Source organism: Hippocampus bargibanti, linkage group LG13 (genome assembly GCF_051943395.1).
Source record: "Hippocampus bargibanti isolate YZ-2025 linkage group LG13, ASM5194339v1, whole genome shotgun sequence".
Taxonomy (NCBI): domain Eukaryota; kingdom Metazoa; phylum Chordata; class Actinopteri; order Syngnathiformes; family Syngnathidae; genus Hippocampus; species Hippocampus bargibanti.
In genome coordinates, this window is record NC_142746.1 from 3,118,727 (window position 1) to 3,135,074 (window position 16,348).

The 16,348-nt window shown below is 49.2% G+C and overlaps 1 long non-coding RNA gene across 4 annotated transcripts; it reads left to right on the top strand.

Annotated features, from left to right (window-relative positions):
- The first annotated feature begins 3,614 nt into the window (after positions 1–3,614).
- LOC148889033 (uncharacterized) lies at positions 3,615–9,202 on the top strand. Of its 4 annotated transcripts, none has more exons than XR_016116970.1 (5): positions 3,615–3,763; positions 3,825–3,941; positions 4,034–4,223; positions 4,306–4,437; positions 4,509–9,202. It is a non-coding gene; the product is annotated as an uncharacterized LOC148889033 (long non-coding RNA). The 4 variants fall into 4 exon arrangements; XR_016116971.1 differs by having other exon boundaries at positions 4,034–4,078; XR_016116972.1 differs by having other exon boundaries at positions 4,034–4,078; positions 4,338–4,437.
- The last annotated feature ends 7,146 nt before the right edge of the window (positions 9,203–16,348 follow it).

A 16,348-nucleotide genomic window follows, 5' to 3' on the forward strand; every position in this document is an offset into this window, starting at 1 on the left:
GGACAGGTCATCGGATATGTGCACTCCCAGGAACTTGGTGCTGCTCACTCTCTCCACTGCAGCACCGTCGATGGTTAGTGGAGCATGCTGGGGGCGCACTCTCCTGAAGTCCACAACAATCTCCTTCGTCTTCTCCACATTCAGACGGAGATTGTTGTCCTTGCACCACGTGGCCAGGCGGCTGACCTCGTCCCTGTAGGCTGTCTCCTCGTCGTTTTTGATGAGGCCCACCACAGTCGTGTCATCCGCAAACTTTATGAAGAGGTTGGAGCTGGGTGATGATGGTGAGCAGTCGTGCGTGAGCAGAGTGAAGAGGAGGGGGCTCAGCACACACCCCTGGGGGGCCCCTGTGTTCAGCGTGATGGTGCTGGAAGTGTTGTCGCCAACTCTGACTGCCTGTGGTCTCCCCGTCAGGAAGTCCAGCAGCCAGTTGCACAGGGAGGTGCTGATCCCCAGTTTGCTCAGTTTATTAGTAAGCTGTTGGGGGATGATTGTGTTGAATGCTGAGCTGAAGTCGATGAACAGCATTCTGACGTAGGAGTCTCTGGTCTCCAGGTGGGTGAGCGCTGTGTGGAGAGCAGTGGAGATGGCATCATCGGTCGAGCGGTTGGGCCGATATGCAAATTGGAAGGGGTCATGGGTGGGGGGAGGGCAGCCTTGATGTGGTTCATAACTAGCCGCTCGAAGCACTTCATGAGGATGGGAGTGAGTGCGACCGGGCGGTAGTCATTGTGGCAGGTGGGGGACGACTTCTTCGGGACCGGGATAATGGTGGTGGCTTTGAGGCACGTGGGCACAACAGCCTGGCTCAGGGAGGTGTTGAAGATGTCCGTGAAGACATCTGTGAGCTCCACAGCGCAGTCTCTCAGAACACGGCCAGGAATGCCGTCGGGACCCGGGGCTTTTCGTGCGTTGGTCCCTCTGAGAGATCGCCTCACGCTGTCCTGGGACAGTGTCAGCACCTGTTCGCCGGGAGGTGATGGGGTCTTCTGTGCTGGAGTGCTGTTGTCTGCCTCGAAGCGGGCGAAGAAGTCGCTCAGCTGGTTCAGCAGAGTGGTGGAGTTCTCGCAGGTCTGTGGAGTGGGCTTGTAGTCTGTGATGGTCTGTATCCCACGCCACAGGTTCCTGGTGTCACTGCTGTCTTTGAAGTGGTTGGCGATCCTCCTGGAGTGCTGTCTCTTGGCCATCCTGATGCCACGTGACAGGTTGGCCCTGGCTGTCCTCAGGCCCAGCTCATCGCCAGCTTTGTAGGCAGCGTTCCGAGCCCTGAGGAGCCTGTGGACTTCACCCGTCAGCCATGGCTTCTGGTTGGCCAGGATGGTGACAGATCTGGTGACAGTCACGTCATCCATGCACTTCCTCATGTAGGAGGTAACAGAGTCTGTGTACTCTTGGAGGTCGGTGTTGTTGTTGTAGGTGGCCGCTTGTCTGAACATGTTCCAGTCAGTGTTGGAGAAGCAGTCTTTGAGTGCCTCTGACGACCCATCAGGCCACACCCTTATCTGCTTCTTGACTGGTTTGACGACTTTGACAAGAGGCCTATATGCGGGCATTAACATGATAGTGGAGTGGTCCGAAGCTCCTAGGTGGGGGAGGGGGTAGGCTTTGTAGGCTCCTTTGTGTGTGGTGAAAACATTGTCCAGAATGTTGTTACCTCTCGTCGGAAAGTTAATGTGTCCATGGAGATGTGGAAAAACACTTTTCGGGTTGGCGTGGTTGAAATCGCCAGCCAGGATAAGGAAAGCATCTGGGTGGGCTGTCTGTTGCTCGCTGATGTGCTGGTAGAGTTCATTCAATGCCGCGCTCCTGTTGTTAATTGAGCTTGGGGGGGATGTAAACTGCTACCAGCAGTATGGCACTAAATTCCCTCGGCAGGTAGAATGGCCGACATTTTATGACCATAAGTTCCATCAGTGGCGAACAGTGTTTGCATACCACAACAGCGTTGCGGCACCAGGCATCACTGATGTAAACACAGAGTCCCCCGCCGCGAGTCTTCCCCCACTCGACGAGCGCTCTGTCTGCCCGGAAGCTAGTTAGCTGGGCTAGCTGGATGGCACTGTCCGGTATGCTGTCGGTCAGCCATGTTTCCACAAACACAAAGGCACAACACTCACCCACGGTCTTGGAAGTTGAGCGGAGAAGTCTGATGTAGTCCATTTTATTGTCCAGCGAGCGCACGTTAGCCAGCGTGATGGTAGGAATGCAAGGCCGGTGGCGGCTAGCCGCGAGCCTAATGCGAATACCTCCACGCTTTCCCCTCTTTTGTTTCCTCATACAGCGCTTGTGGCGCCTCCACTCTGGGTTGAGTGCAGGAGTGGGGGTCGGTGGAAGAGTGGGGCTCAATGGATGAGCCGACTCCCTGAGCAATCCATGCTTGCGTAGCACTTCTGCTTCAGCTGGTTTAGGTTTTAAAAATGAACTGCCGATGTCGAGCAGAACCTCACGGGAGTAGGTACGCCTCGGGTGTAGCGAGGCCAACGGAGACGGACATTTGCACGAGTAAGACAAACACAATAAACACGAAAAAACCAATTTGCCGGGAGAGAGAGGAGCCGCTGCGTGTGCACGCGCCGCCATCTTGGAAAAAAAACAGGCAGACGACTGATAGAGAGATTGAGAAAATGGGTAGAAAACAAATGTGAAATTTGGATTCGTTTCAACTTTATTGATAGTTCAAGCACAGAGTGTAGACTGCAAGGTTAAAATATCCCATCAATCAGGCTCCACAAATAACCTGCACAAGCCACATACACTTAATACACCGAATGCAAACAGATATCAACCCAGCTAAACAGAACACAATTGATGCTGAACAAGGTAAAATTATCACAGAGAAAGCCCGGGAACTTGACTCGGATATCGTCAAGACGCAACCTGGAAGTTTGTCATCCATTGATGATTTCAAGGCTAGCCATGGATGGTTTGAGAACTTTAAGCGTCGTACAGGGATTCATAGTGTCATTCGTCCTGTTGAGGCAACCAGTACTGACGATAAAGCTGCCGAAGCTTTACAAGGAATCATTCCTCAAGATGGTTGAAGAAGGCTACGTTCCTCATCAAGTGTTTAGTGCTGATGAAACTGGACACTCCATTCCATCAAGCCATCAACGACCATCACAAAGTTAAATAAAACGACTTTATTATACTGTACAGTTTATTTCTTTAATCACAGTCCTTATGGAACGTGACTCTCCTTCCAAACAGCAATTCCCTCCCTCTGACCTCATCCCACCCCATTTCATCAAGCCATCGACCATCACAAATGTAAATAAAATGACTTTATTATGCAGTGCAGTGTATTTCTTTCATAAGAATACAATGGCATATGTACTATACATAAAATAATGTATATTTTGTGTAGTTTGATGGCTTATTTAGTAGAAAATCATGTTTTATGGGGACCTGGGAACGGATTATTCTCATTTTAATGGTTTCCTATGGAAAATTAATTTTGGCTATAGAAACTTTTCACCTGACACACTCTGTCTGGGAACTAATTAAGTTCGTAAGCCATGGTATCACTGTACCTGCGGCGGCGTCCAGTCCGCAGAGGCGAGGCGGTTCCGGAAAGGTCGCGAGCCGACCCCGACGGCTTTGTGCCCCCGCAGGTGAGGGATGAGAAGCGAGCCGTCAGACTTCGGCGGGTGAAGATGGAGAAGAAGAGACAGGAAGAGGCGGACGCCCAGAAGAAAAAGGAGCAGGAGGAGCGCCAAGATGGCGAGAGGAAGGAGGCGGCGGCGTCGGAAGCACCAAGGAAAAGGCAAGTTTTGTAAATGGCCCCCTGGCCGCTTCGGCTTTTTGACTCGCTTCCTTCCTCGCAGTTGACTCCGCCGGGCTTGAGCGTCGCCCTTCCCGACAGCCGGCTGGAAATCAGCAAGGAACGCTTTGATGGCACCGTCCTGAAAGTGGCCGGCAAAAAGGAGCCCCCGCAACTACAGGCAGGCGCCCGCCCTGCCGCACCTTTTTGGACGCCAGTGGCGGTTAGCACGCGATGCGCGGCGTCCTGATGACGACGACTTTTGTTTTGCAGGTGAAAACGGAGGCGGAGCAAGAGAAGATCAAGCAGGAAGAAGAGGCATGTGCTCTTCTTCTCATCCTTTTCTTGCCAGTGACAAAATGTCATTGTGCTGGGGTATTCTCCCGTCCGTCTTTTTCAATACAATTGATCTAGTGCAGGCATGCTCATTACGTCGATCGCGATCTACTGGTCGATCGCGGAGGTACTACTGGTCGATCGTAGCGTGACAGTAAAAAAAACATTTGTCAGCCTATCAAACGTCCCGTCACTCGATTGACATACAGGGCAACCATTCAGATGACAACTGAATTTTTAGCTTCAACGTGGCCACCCATCGGGACACCAAAGAAGAACGGGCCACTCTTTTGGAAATCCTGCCCGTCACCTTTAAAATGTCCACGGAGCAACGGCGCCACGTAAGACGTCTATAGCCGTTTCCCTCCGGTGGCGGCGGCGCTTCACGCCTGCGCCGGCGTCCCTTTTGCAGGGCATCGTCATCGAGTTCTCCGAGGATGGCGGCCTGATCAAGTGCGCACAAAACCCTCAGCTCTTCCGCTCTGAAGAAGTGATTGGTAAAAATCTGCAGCTGAACCAGAAGGTGGAGTTCAGCGTGGTCCCGGTAAGTCGTAGCCGCGTCGCTGCTTCATGCCCCGGGGATGAGAATTTTCCAGCCATTGGCGGATTTCCGACTTTTTCAGACCAAAATGACCAGATAAAACTAAATATGTATTCTGGCTTTTTCACTGTTAATTTCCTGTTTGGGCTTGTGTTGGCGGAAAGCGCCATTTTGATTGGATGATACTGACGCGGGTTGGCGGAAATCGCCATTTTGATTGGATGATACGGTTGGCGGAAAGCATCATTTTGATTGGATGATACTGATGCCGGTTGGTGGAAAGCGCCATTTTGATTGGATGATCCTGACGGCGGTTGACGGAAAGCATCATTTTGATTGGATGATACTGACGCCGGTTGGCGGAAAGCGCCATTTTGATTGGATGATACTGACGCCGGTTGGCGGAAAGCGCCATTTTGATTGGATGAACTTGACTTAGGTGGCGTTGATGTCGAAACGGGTAAACGCCCCCTTTTGAATAAGCAGACGATTAAAAAAAACAATCAAGGTAATTCACCTTTGTGGAGCGAACAGCTTCTAATGTGATAAATTGTAATTTGCAATAAAACAATCCCATCGATGAAACAGTTGAATGTCAGTGGCACTATGACAAGCCCTATGCCAACGTTAGCATCAAAATTTTTTTTTAAATCCAAGATGGCGCCGCGGATGGCAGCCTCGGTGACACGCTCCCTAGTATTGTTCCTGGTTTTGTCATTTTCATTTGTTTTTTGCGATCCTACGCGACTCAGTTACACGAGGGAAGAGTTACTGAGCATTGGGGAATCCACTCTTGGACTATTTTCACCGACACACCAAAATCTACAAGGTTTTTCGGGGCTGCTCGCGAGCGGCGTAGCAGCTCTGTACGGAGCTTTGAGACGCCGGCGTAAGAGGGGGAAGCGAGCCGGCGTTCTCGTCAAGCTTCGGCAGCGTGGATTTCGAACGCCGCTCCCATCGATCCACCTCGCTAATCTACGCTCACTACCAAACAAGATGGACGAACTTCTGCTTCTCACAAAGACCAATAAAACGTTTGCCCGCTCTGCTGCGCTGTGCTTCACTGAGACTTGGCTCAGTGACCGCCACCCGGATTCCGCACTACACCTACCCGGATTCCGTCTCCTTCGGGCCGACCGTGATACAGAGCAATCGGGGAAATCCAAAGGCGGTGGACTATGCTTCTACATCAACGAAGAATGGTGCACCGATGTCACGATGCTCGACGCACACTGCAGCCCTGGTTTGGAATCGCTGTCTCTCAACTGCAAGCTATTCTACTCGCCACGTGAGTTCGCTTCCTTTATTCTCGTTGCCGTGTACGTCGCGCCACAAGCTAATGCTAACGCGTGTATACAAACGCTAGCGGACCATGTAAACCATCTCGAACTAAAATATCCAGAATCACCCCTGATCATTTTGGGCGATTTTAATCAAACACGTTTGAACCGTGAACTTCCCAAATATAAGCAGCATATTGACTGTTTCACCAGAGGAGAAAACATTCTAGATCATTGTTACACAGCACTCAAAGGCGCATACCGGTCTGTTGCGCATGCAGCATTGGGTCTTTCTGACCACTATTTAATCCACTTAATTCCCACATACAAACAGAAACTCAAATGTGTAAAACCGGTAGTCAAGACAGTTAAAACATGGACAGATGAAGCAAAGTTATCGCTACAAGAATGCTTAGACTGCACTGATTGGAGCGTCTTTGAAACTTCAACGGGCACATTGGACGAATACACAGACACTGTAACATCATACATCAGTTTCTGTGAGGACATGTGTGTACCAACAAAGTCCTTCCGCTCATTCAACAACAACAAGCCATGGTTCACTCCCAAACTCAGGCAACTTAGGAAAGAGAAAGAATCCGCATTTAAAAGCGGTGATCGAGCAGTTTACAAACTCGCCCGAAACAGGCTGACGAAGGAAATTAACATAGCAAAGAAAAGTTCTCCGCTAACGACTCTGCATCAGTGTGGAATGGCCTGAAAGCAATAACAAATTATCGTTTACCTTCCCCCCAAGCAGTGTACAACAATGGTATGGCTGATGAGTTAAATACATACTTTTGCCGATTTGAAAAGGACACCACCATTTCCCCGGTCTGCCCACCATTACCAGAAACTACCGTATCTCCGCCCTCTGCGCTACAGATCCACGAACTGGACGTTAGACGGCTCTTCAAGCAGCAAAAGATCAAGAAAGCTGCAGGACCTGACAGAGTGTCCCCCTCCTACCTGAGAGTCTGCGCTGACCAGCTGGCTCCGGTCTTCACACAAATCTTCAACAGATCCCTGGAGCAGTGTGAAGTCCCATCCTGCTTCAAACAGTCTACTATCGTCCCAGTTCCAAAGAAACCAGCACCCTCGGGATTGAACGACTATAGACCTGTCGCTCTGACGTCTGTGGTCATGAAGTCCTTTGAACGGCTCGTGCTGAACCACCTAAAGAACATCACCGGACCTCTGCTAGATCCTCTTCAGTTTGCCTACCGGGCAAACAGGTCTGTGGAGGATGCAGTCAACATCGGACTGCACCACATCCTCGACCACCTTGACAACACAGGAACCTACGCAAGGATCCTGTTTGTGGACTACAGCTCTGCGTTCAATACCATCATCCCAGAACTCCTCATCCCCAAACTTCTCCAGCTTGGTGTGTCCCCCACGATCTGCCAGTGGACCCTCAGCTTCCTGACAGGACGGACACAACAGGTCAGACTGGGAAATATATAATCCACGACACGAACCACGAGCACTGGAGCCCCGCAGGGATGCGTCCTCTCTCCATTGCTCTTCTCTCTCTACACGAACGACTGCACCTCAACGCACCCAGCTGTCAAATTCATAAAGTTCGCAGACGACACCATGGTCATCGGTCTCATCAAAGACGGCGACGAGTCTGCGTACCGACAACAAGTGGAGCAGCTGGAGCTCTGGTGCAGCCGTCACAACCTGGAGCTGAACACGCTCAAGACAGTTGAGATGATGGTGGACTTCAGGAAACATCCATCACCACAGCTACCCCTCACACTATCCAACTGCCTGGTGTCAACCGTTGAGACCTTCAAGTTCCTGGGAATCACAGTCTCCCAGGACATGAAGTGGGAGGTCAACACCAACTCTATCCTGAAAAAGGCCCAACAGAGAATGTACTTCCTGAGGCTGCTAAAGAAGCATGGCCTGCCACAGGAGGTGCTGCAACATTTCTAGACGGCTGTCATCGAATCCATCCTGTGTTCTTCCATCACCGTTTGGTTCGGGGCCGCCACAAAAATGGACAAAATCCGACTTCAACGGACAGTTAGGACGGCGGAAAAAATCATTGGCACCGCCCTACCCACTCTCGAGGACTTGCACACTGCAAGAATCCAAACTAGGGCGCGGAAAATCCTACTGGACCCTCCGCACCCTGCCCACCACCTTTTCCAGCTACTCCCCTCAGGCAGGCGCTACCGATCCATGCGCACCAAATCCAGCAGACATTTAAACAGCTTCTTCCCCCAAGCCATTAACTCTTTGAACTCTTTCAACAGTAGCCAAAATGGAACTGTATAGTGCCACTTAGCAGTTTTTTTTTGACAACGATACTAGTGCAGCGTGTTCTACCGGAAACAAATTCCTTGTGTGTCCTACATACTTGGCAATAAAGATGATTCTGATTCTGATATACGTACTGTGAGAGGCAGCAGAAAGCAAGCGTGCAAGCTAATGAGCAGTGTGCAGGACAGCTTGCAGTAACCTCGCGTATGTACAGTTGAATTTCATTCCGATCGTTTGGCTGAATTCTTTTTGCCAATCATGAGGAACGGAAAACTATTCATATTCATGGTGAGTATTATCACAGTTATTTTAAATAATACATTCTGACATTTTGTTGAAATTATATACAGGTAACATCCGAGTTACGACCGGCGCGAGTTACGACCACCTGTACTTATGACCACGACCGCCAGACCACGCCTTTTTTTTTTTTTTTAATTGAACGCCTGGCACTGCAACGCGCAAGCAGCCGGCAACGCGTACTACAATTTTGGCAGGCCAGAATGTCACACACTCACACAGCAATCTACTGCGTGACGACACTCAAGATACCGTCTCGGCAACATCTCCTGTAGTACTGTACACTGCTTTTTTAATGAACATTACAATATACAGTTTTGTATACATTACAGGTACAGTTATACAGTCATAAAAAATCGATAATGTGAAACATAAAATGATAAAAATGACACTAAATGGTAAGTATAACATTTGTAAAAAAACTGTACAGTAAACAGTTTTGTATACATTACATGTATACATACATACATTACATATACATACAGTAATAAATATCGATAATAATCAGAATCAGAATACGAAATATAAAATGATAAAAATGACACTAACAGTTATTAAATGTATAAATGAACTGTAAACAGTTTGGTATATAATAATATTCAATAGAAAATGTTGCTTAAAAACAACTGATTGACATCGTATACTATCCTGTCATGTAAACGTCACGTGGGCCATTCTGAATGGATTTTGACTTACGACCGCTTTGTCGGAACGGAACCCGGTCGTAACATGGATGTTACCTGTATATATATATATATATATATATATATATATATATATATATATATATATATATATATATATATATATATATATATATATATATATATATATATATATATATATATATATATATATATATATATATATCCGTGCTCCTCACCATGCACGGAGGGTTCCATCCCAAGTCCAGCACCCTGAGACTGTACACAAGCCGTAAGGAAGGAGGCCGGGGACTAGTGAGTGTGAGAGCCACTGTCCAGGATGAAACATCCAAGCTCCATGAATACATCAAAGAGAAGGCTCCAACGGATGATGTACAGAGAATGTCTCAGTCAATGGGGAACAGAGGATGAGGTGCTGGAAGAGGGACAATCATGGGAGGAAAAGCCCCTACACGGGATGTACCACCGAACCATAGCAGAAGTGGCTGATCTCAAGAAGTCCTATCAGTGGCTAGAGAGGGCTGGCCTAAAGGACAGCACAGAGGCACTCATCCTGGCTGCCCAAGAGCAGGCCCTGAACACCAGAGCCATAGAGGCAGGGATATACCACACCAGACAAGACCCAAGGTGTAGGTTGTGCAAAGAGGCACCTGAGACAATCCAACACGTAACTGCAGGGTGTAAGATGCTGGCAGGGAAAGCCTACATGGAGCGCCATAACCAGGTGGCTGGCATAGTCTACCGAAACATCTGTGCGGAGTATGGACTGGAAACCCCAAGGTCAAAATGGGAAACACCTCCCAAGGTGGTGGAGAATGACCGAGCAAAAATCCTGTGGGACTTCCAGATACAGACTGACAAGATGGTAATGGCCAACCAACCAGATATCGTGGTCATAGATAAAGGGGAAAGGAAAGCCGTTGTCGTGGATGTAGCGGTCCCGAGTGATGGGAACATCAGAAAGAAGGAACATGAGAAAATCGAGAAATACCAAGGGCTCAGAGAGGAGCTGGAGAGAGCCTGGAAGGTGAAGGTGACAGTCGTGCCTGTGGTGGTCGGAGCACTTGGGGCAGTGACCCCCAAACTCGACGAGTGGTTGCAACAGATCCCGGGAACAACATCGGATATCTCGGTCCAGAAAAGCGCAGTGCTGGGAACAGCACGGATACTGCGCAGAACCCTCAAGCTTCCTGGCCTCTGGTAGAGGACCCGAGCTGAAATGGGGACAGACACCACCCATGGTGGGTGAGACGAGGATTTTTTTTTTTTTTTTTTTATATTATGCTATTGCTGTTGTTCCTTCAGGGAGTGAGACCCCTTCAGTGTGGACTACCTTGCCCCTCTTAGTCACCATCCGACTACATTTCTAGAGCCCGAATGACATCCCGATGTCACTGCTGTAAATCCTGGTTGTGTGGATCAGGGAGTCTATGTCCCTTTCGCTCTTAGCATCCAGCCTTATGTCATCCATGTAGAGGAGGTGACTGATTGTAGCTCCATTTCTGAGGTGGTATCCATAACCTGTCTTGGTGATTATTTGGCTGAGGGGGTTCAGTCCTATGCAGAACAGCAGTGGGGAGAGTGCATCACCTTGGTATATGCCACATTTGATGGAAACTTGCGTTAATGTCTTGCCATTGGCTTCAAGTGTGGTTTTCCACATCCTCATTGAGTTTGCAACGAAGGCTCTCAGGGTCCTGTTGACCTTATACAACTCCAAGCATTCAGTGATCCATTTGTGTGGCATCATATGCTTTCTTGTAATCAATCCAGGCTGTGCACAGCTTGGTATATCGGGACCTGCAGTCTTGTGCGACTGTTCTGTCAACCAGCAGCTGATGTTTGGCACCTTGAGTCTCTCTACCAATGCCTTTCTGTTCTTTGCTCATGTATTGATCCATGTGTCCACTTATCTTAGCCGCAGTGATGCCTGACATGAGCTTCCATGTTGTGGAGAGACAGGTTATTGGCCGATAGTCAAAGTCACCTTTATTGTCAAATATGCTAATATGCATGACATACAGCACAGATAAAATTAATGTCCTCTCGGACCCAGCGTGCAAGGCATGCAAGGCACTTATAACGTGGCTAAAAAGACATACAATTGACAACAGACAATACATGTAATTTCTGAATGTAAAGTGATGTAGTGTCATCTGGAAAGTGAGGTTGTGACGTATGTAAAGTGAGGTAGTGACATATGTAAAGTGAGGAAGTGACGTATATAAAGTGACATAATGTAGTAATGCAAAAAACAAACAAGAAAGGTTTGAAGTGAGGTCTTGTAGAAAAAAATGAAAAAGAACGAAAAAATAGATTTCAGGATGATAGTACAGCATGTAGGGTATACTCAGAGTTCGGTGAGTGTGGCAGTGGGAAGGGGCCGGCTGGGCAGGGCTGGGCGGGAGTTGAGTCTCCGGACTGCCTGGTGGCAGAAACTGTCCTTGAGCCTGCTGGTCTTAGGTCGGAGACTCCGCAGTCTCCTACCCGATGGCAGCAGGCTGAAGAGGCTGTGGGAGGGGTGGGAAGGATCGCCAGCGATCCTGATGGCTCTGCGGGTGAGGCGGGTGTTGTAAATGTCCTGAAGGGGGGGAAGAGAGAGACACCGATGATCTTCCAGCTGTCCTCACGATGCGCTGCAGAGTCTTACGGCAGGACACGGTGCAGTCTCCGTACCACACGGTGATACAGCTGGTCAGGATGCTCTCGATGGTACCGCGGTAGAGGAGGTCATGATGGGGGTCGGGGCTCCAACTCTTTTGAGCTTGCGGAGGAAGTACAGTCGCTGGTGGGATCTCTTGGCCAGTGTTGCAGTGTTGTGGCTCCAGGACAGGTCTTCGGAGATGTTTACTCCCAGGAACTTGGTGCTGCTCACTCTCTCCACTGCAGCACCGTCAATCATGAGTGGAGCATGCTGGGGGCGCAATCTCCTGAAGTCCACAACAATCTCCTTCGTCTTCTCTACATTCAGACGGAGATTGTTGTCCTTGCACCACGTGGCCAGCCGGCTGACCTCGTCCCTGTTGGCTGTCTCCTCATCGTTGTTGATTAGGTCCACCACAGTTGTGTCATCCGCAAACTTTATGAAGAGGGTGGAGCTGGGTGATGATGGTGAGCAGTTATGTGTGAGCAGAGTGAAGAGGAGGGGGCTCAGCACACACCCCTGGGGGGCCCAGGCCCCTGTGTTCAGCGTGATGGCGCTGGAAGTGTTGTTTCCAACTTTGACTTCCTGTGGTCTCCCCGTCAGGAAGTCCAGCAGCCAGTTGCAAAGGGAGGTGCTGATCCCCAGTTTGCTCAGTTTGTCGGTGAGCTGTTGGAGGATGATTGTGTTGAATGCTGAGCTGAAGTCGATGAACAGCATTCTGACGTAGGAGTCTTTGGTCTCCAGATGGGTGAGCGCTGTGTGGAGAGCAGTGGAGATGGCATCATCGGTCGAGCGGTTAGGCCGATATGCAAACTGTAAAGGGTCATGGTTGGGGGGGAGGGCAGCCTTGATGTGGTTCATAACTAGCCGCTCGAAGCAGTTCATGAGGATGGGAGTGAGTGCGACCGGGCGGTAGTCATTGTGACAGGTGGGGGACAACTTCTTAGGGACTGGAATGATAGTGTTGGCTTTGAGGCAAGTGGGCACAACAGCCTGGCTCAGAGGGGTGTTGAAGATGTCCGTGAAGACATCTGTGAGCTCCTCAGCGCAGTCTCTCAGAAAACGACCAGGAATGCCGTCGGGACCTGGGGCTTTGCGTGCGTTGGTCCCTCTTAGGGATCGCCTCACGCTGTCCTGGGACAGTGTCAGCACCTGGTCGCCGGGAGGTGGTGGGGTCTTCTGTGCTGGAGTGCTGTTGTCTGCCTCAAAGCGGGCGAAGAAGTCATTCAGCTGGTTCAGCAGATTGGTGGAGATCTCGCAGGTCTGTGGAGAGGGCTTGTAGTCTGTGAGGGTCTCTATCCCACGCCACAGGTTCCTGATGTCTCTGCTGTCTCTGAAATGATTGGCGATCCTCCTGGAGTGCTGTCTCTTGGCCATCCTAATGCAGCGTGACAGGTTGGCCCTGGCTGTCCTCAGGCCTAGCTCATCGCCAGCTTTGTAGGCAGTGTTGCGAGCCCTAAGGAGCCTGTGGACTTCACCCGTCAGCCATGGCTTCTGGTTGGCCCGGATGGTGACAGATCTGGTGACAGTCACGTCATCCATGCACTTCATGTAGGAGGTAACAGAGTCTGTGTACTCTACTACTACTACTACTTATTGGATTGGATTTGCCTTTATTAGTCTCACAGTGGAGAAATTTACATTTCACAGCAGCAAAGTGATGAAAGGAATGAAAGTAGAAAAAGAAAATACATGAGCTGCTGGAGAGGCAGCCACTCTCGCGGCGCCGTCTTGAAGTCAAAAGAACAAAAAAAACTAAACAAATAATATGACAGCATAGAGACAAAACATAGATGACAAAACAAAGACGCGGAGAGAGACATTCATTCTTCAGGACTTGCTGTACCCTCTTTGTGATGACATTAAGCAGTTCTAGATGAAAGAGGAGAGGATCAAAGCGTCTTTCCACCAGTGGATCAGGGACATCATGATGGAACGTGCATGTCGACTACAAGCTAAATGTTGAAAGCAAACACGCACCTGTAGCATCCATTGACGAAAAGAGATTGTCTCACATCTCCTGGCACAATCTGCTTTAATTCCAAGCCGCAACAGTTCCACATACGCATCGGCGCTCTGCGCTGACGCTCCTTTCTTCTTATCACAGGCTCCTCAAGCCATGCATCCATTCAGCCGCATACTGTCCAACAGCACCGACCTTTCCGCTGAACAAAGCGGGGCTGTGAAGATGCTGCCCATTACAGGCGCAAAAAAGCACAATGGCCCCAGAGCTGTCCAGCGATGGGAGTCGAATGGCACCGACATTCCTCCCATTCAAAAACAGTACTGGCATATTCATGCTGCCGAATAGGCACAACCGCTCAGCACAGTCTCCTCCTTGATGAATGTCGTGGTCAAAAATGCTGAAAAACAATCCGTATCCATTCCACACGACAGACAACAACACAAAGTGACAAAGGAAAACACAAAACCAGACAAAAACAACCAAAAAAAGCAAGGCTCATGAGAGCACTTGCTGACAGCTGCCTACTCGGGCGACATCTTGGACTAATAGTTAATAGTAATAGTAAAATTGGCCGATCGTTGGAAGGAACTGCACTCTTTGAGGAATCCTTCATGATCAGGATTGTTCGCCCTTGGGTTAGCCATCCTGGAAGAGTCCCATCCATCAGCAACGGGTTCATTTGTGCTGCTAGGCGCTCGTGGAGTGCTGTGAGTTTCTTTAGCCAGTAGGTGTGGACCATATCCGGGCCTGGTGCCGTCCAGTTTTTCATACCTGAGACTCTTTCTTGTATGTCTGCCGCTCTGATGTTAACTGCTTTCTGTTCAGGGAGGTTGCTGTGCTGTACCAGCCATTGTGCTATATCTTCTTCTTTTCCTTTCGGCTTTCCCCTCAGGGGTCGCCACAGCGAATCAATGTCCTCCATCTATCCCGGTTTTGTGCATCCTCTTCTCTCACACCAGCTACCTTCATGTCCTCTTTGACCACATCCATAAACCTCCTCTTCGGTCTTCCTCTCGGTCTCCTGCCTGGCAGTTCAAGGCTCAGCATCTTTCTCCCTATATAGTCACTCTCTCTCCTCTGGACATATCCAAACCATCTCAGTCTGGCCTCTCTGACTTTCTCTCCAAAGCCTCTCATATGAGTTGTCCCTCTAATGTACTCATTCCTGATCCTATCCAACCTGGTCACTCCCAAAGAAAACCTCAACATCTTCAGCTCTGCTACCTCCAGCTCTGCTTCCTGTCTTTTCTTGAGTGGCACTGTCTCCAGTCCAAACATCATGGCTGGTCTCACCACGGTTTTATACACTTTTCCTTTCATCCTAGCTGAAACCCTTCTATCACACATCACACCTGACATTTTTCTCCAGCCGCTCCGGCCTGCCTGGACACGCTTCTTCACCTCTTTTCCACACTCTCCATTGCTCTGGACAGTTGACCCCAAGTACTTAAAATCCTCCACCTTCTTTATCTCTTCTCCCTGTAGCATCACTCTTGCACGTGGATCCCTCTCATTCACACACATATATTCCGTCTTGCTGCGACTGATCTTCATTCCTCTCCTTTCCAGGGCATATCTCCACAGCTCTAATTTCTCCACCACCTGTTCCCTGTTCTCGCTACAGATCACAATGTCATCTGCAAACATCATTGTCCAAGGAGATTCTTGTCTAACATCATCTGTCAGCCTGTCCATCACCATAGCAAACAAGAAGGGGCTCAGAGCTGACCCCTGGTGGAGTCCCACCTCCGCCTTGAATTCCTCATTCATACCGACAGCACACCTCACAACTGTCTTACAGTCATGATACATGTCTTGTACCACTCTAACATACTTTTCCGTCACTCCAGACTTCCTCATGCAATGCCACATCTCTTCTCTGGGCACCCTGTCATACACTTTCTCCAGATCTACAAAGCACAATGCAATTCCTTCTGACCTTCTCTGTACTTCTCTATCAGCATTCTTAAAGCAAACATTGCATCTGTCGTACTCTTTTTTTTGGCATGAAGCCACACTGCTGCTCACAAATATTCACTTCTGCTCTTAGTCTAGCTTCAACTACTCTATCCCAGAGTTTCATTGTATGGCTCATCAACTTTATTCCTCTGTAATTAGTACAACTCTGCACATCTCCTTTGTTCTTAAAAATGGGCACAAGTACACTTCGTCTCCATTCTTCAGGCATCTGTTCACCATCTAAGATCTTGTCGAATAACCCAGTCAGGAACACCACCGCCACCTCTCCAAGACACTTCCATACCTCGATTGGTAAATCATCAGGCCCAAGTGCCTCTCCCCCCTTCATCCTCCTCACTTCATCTTTGCTAATGCTTGCTATGTCTTGGTCCACAACAGTCACGTCTTCTACTCTTTGTTCCTTCTCATTTTCCTCATTCATCAACTCCTCAAAGTACTCTTTCCATCTTGCCATCACACTACTGGCACCTGTTAGTACATTGCCATCTCTATCCTTAATCACCCGAACCTGCTGCAGGTCCTGACCATCTTTGTCTCTCTGTCTCGCCAGCCTGTAAAGATCAGTCTCACCTTCCTTGCTGTCCAGCCGAGCATATAAGTCA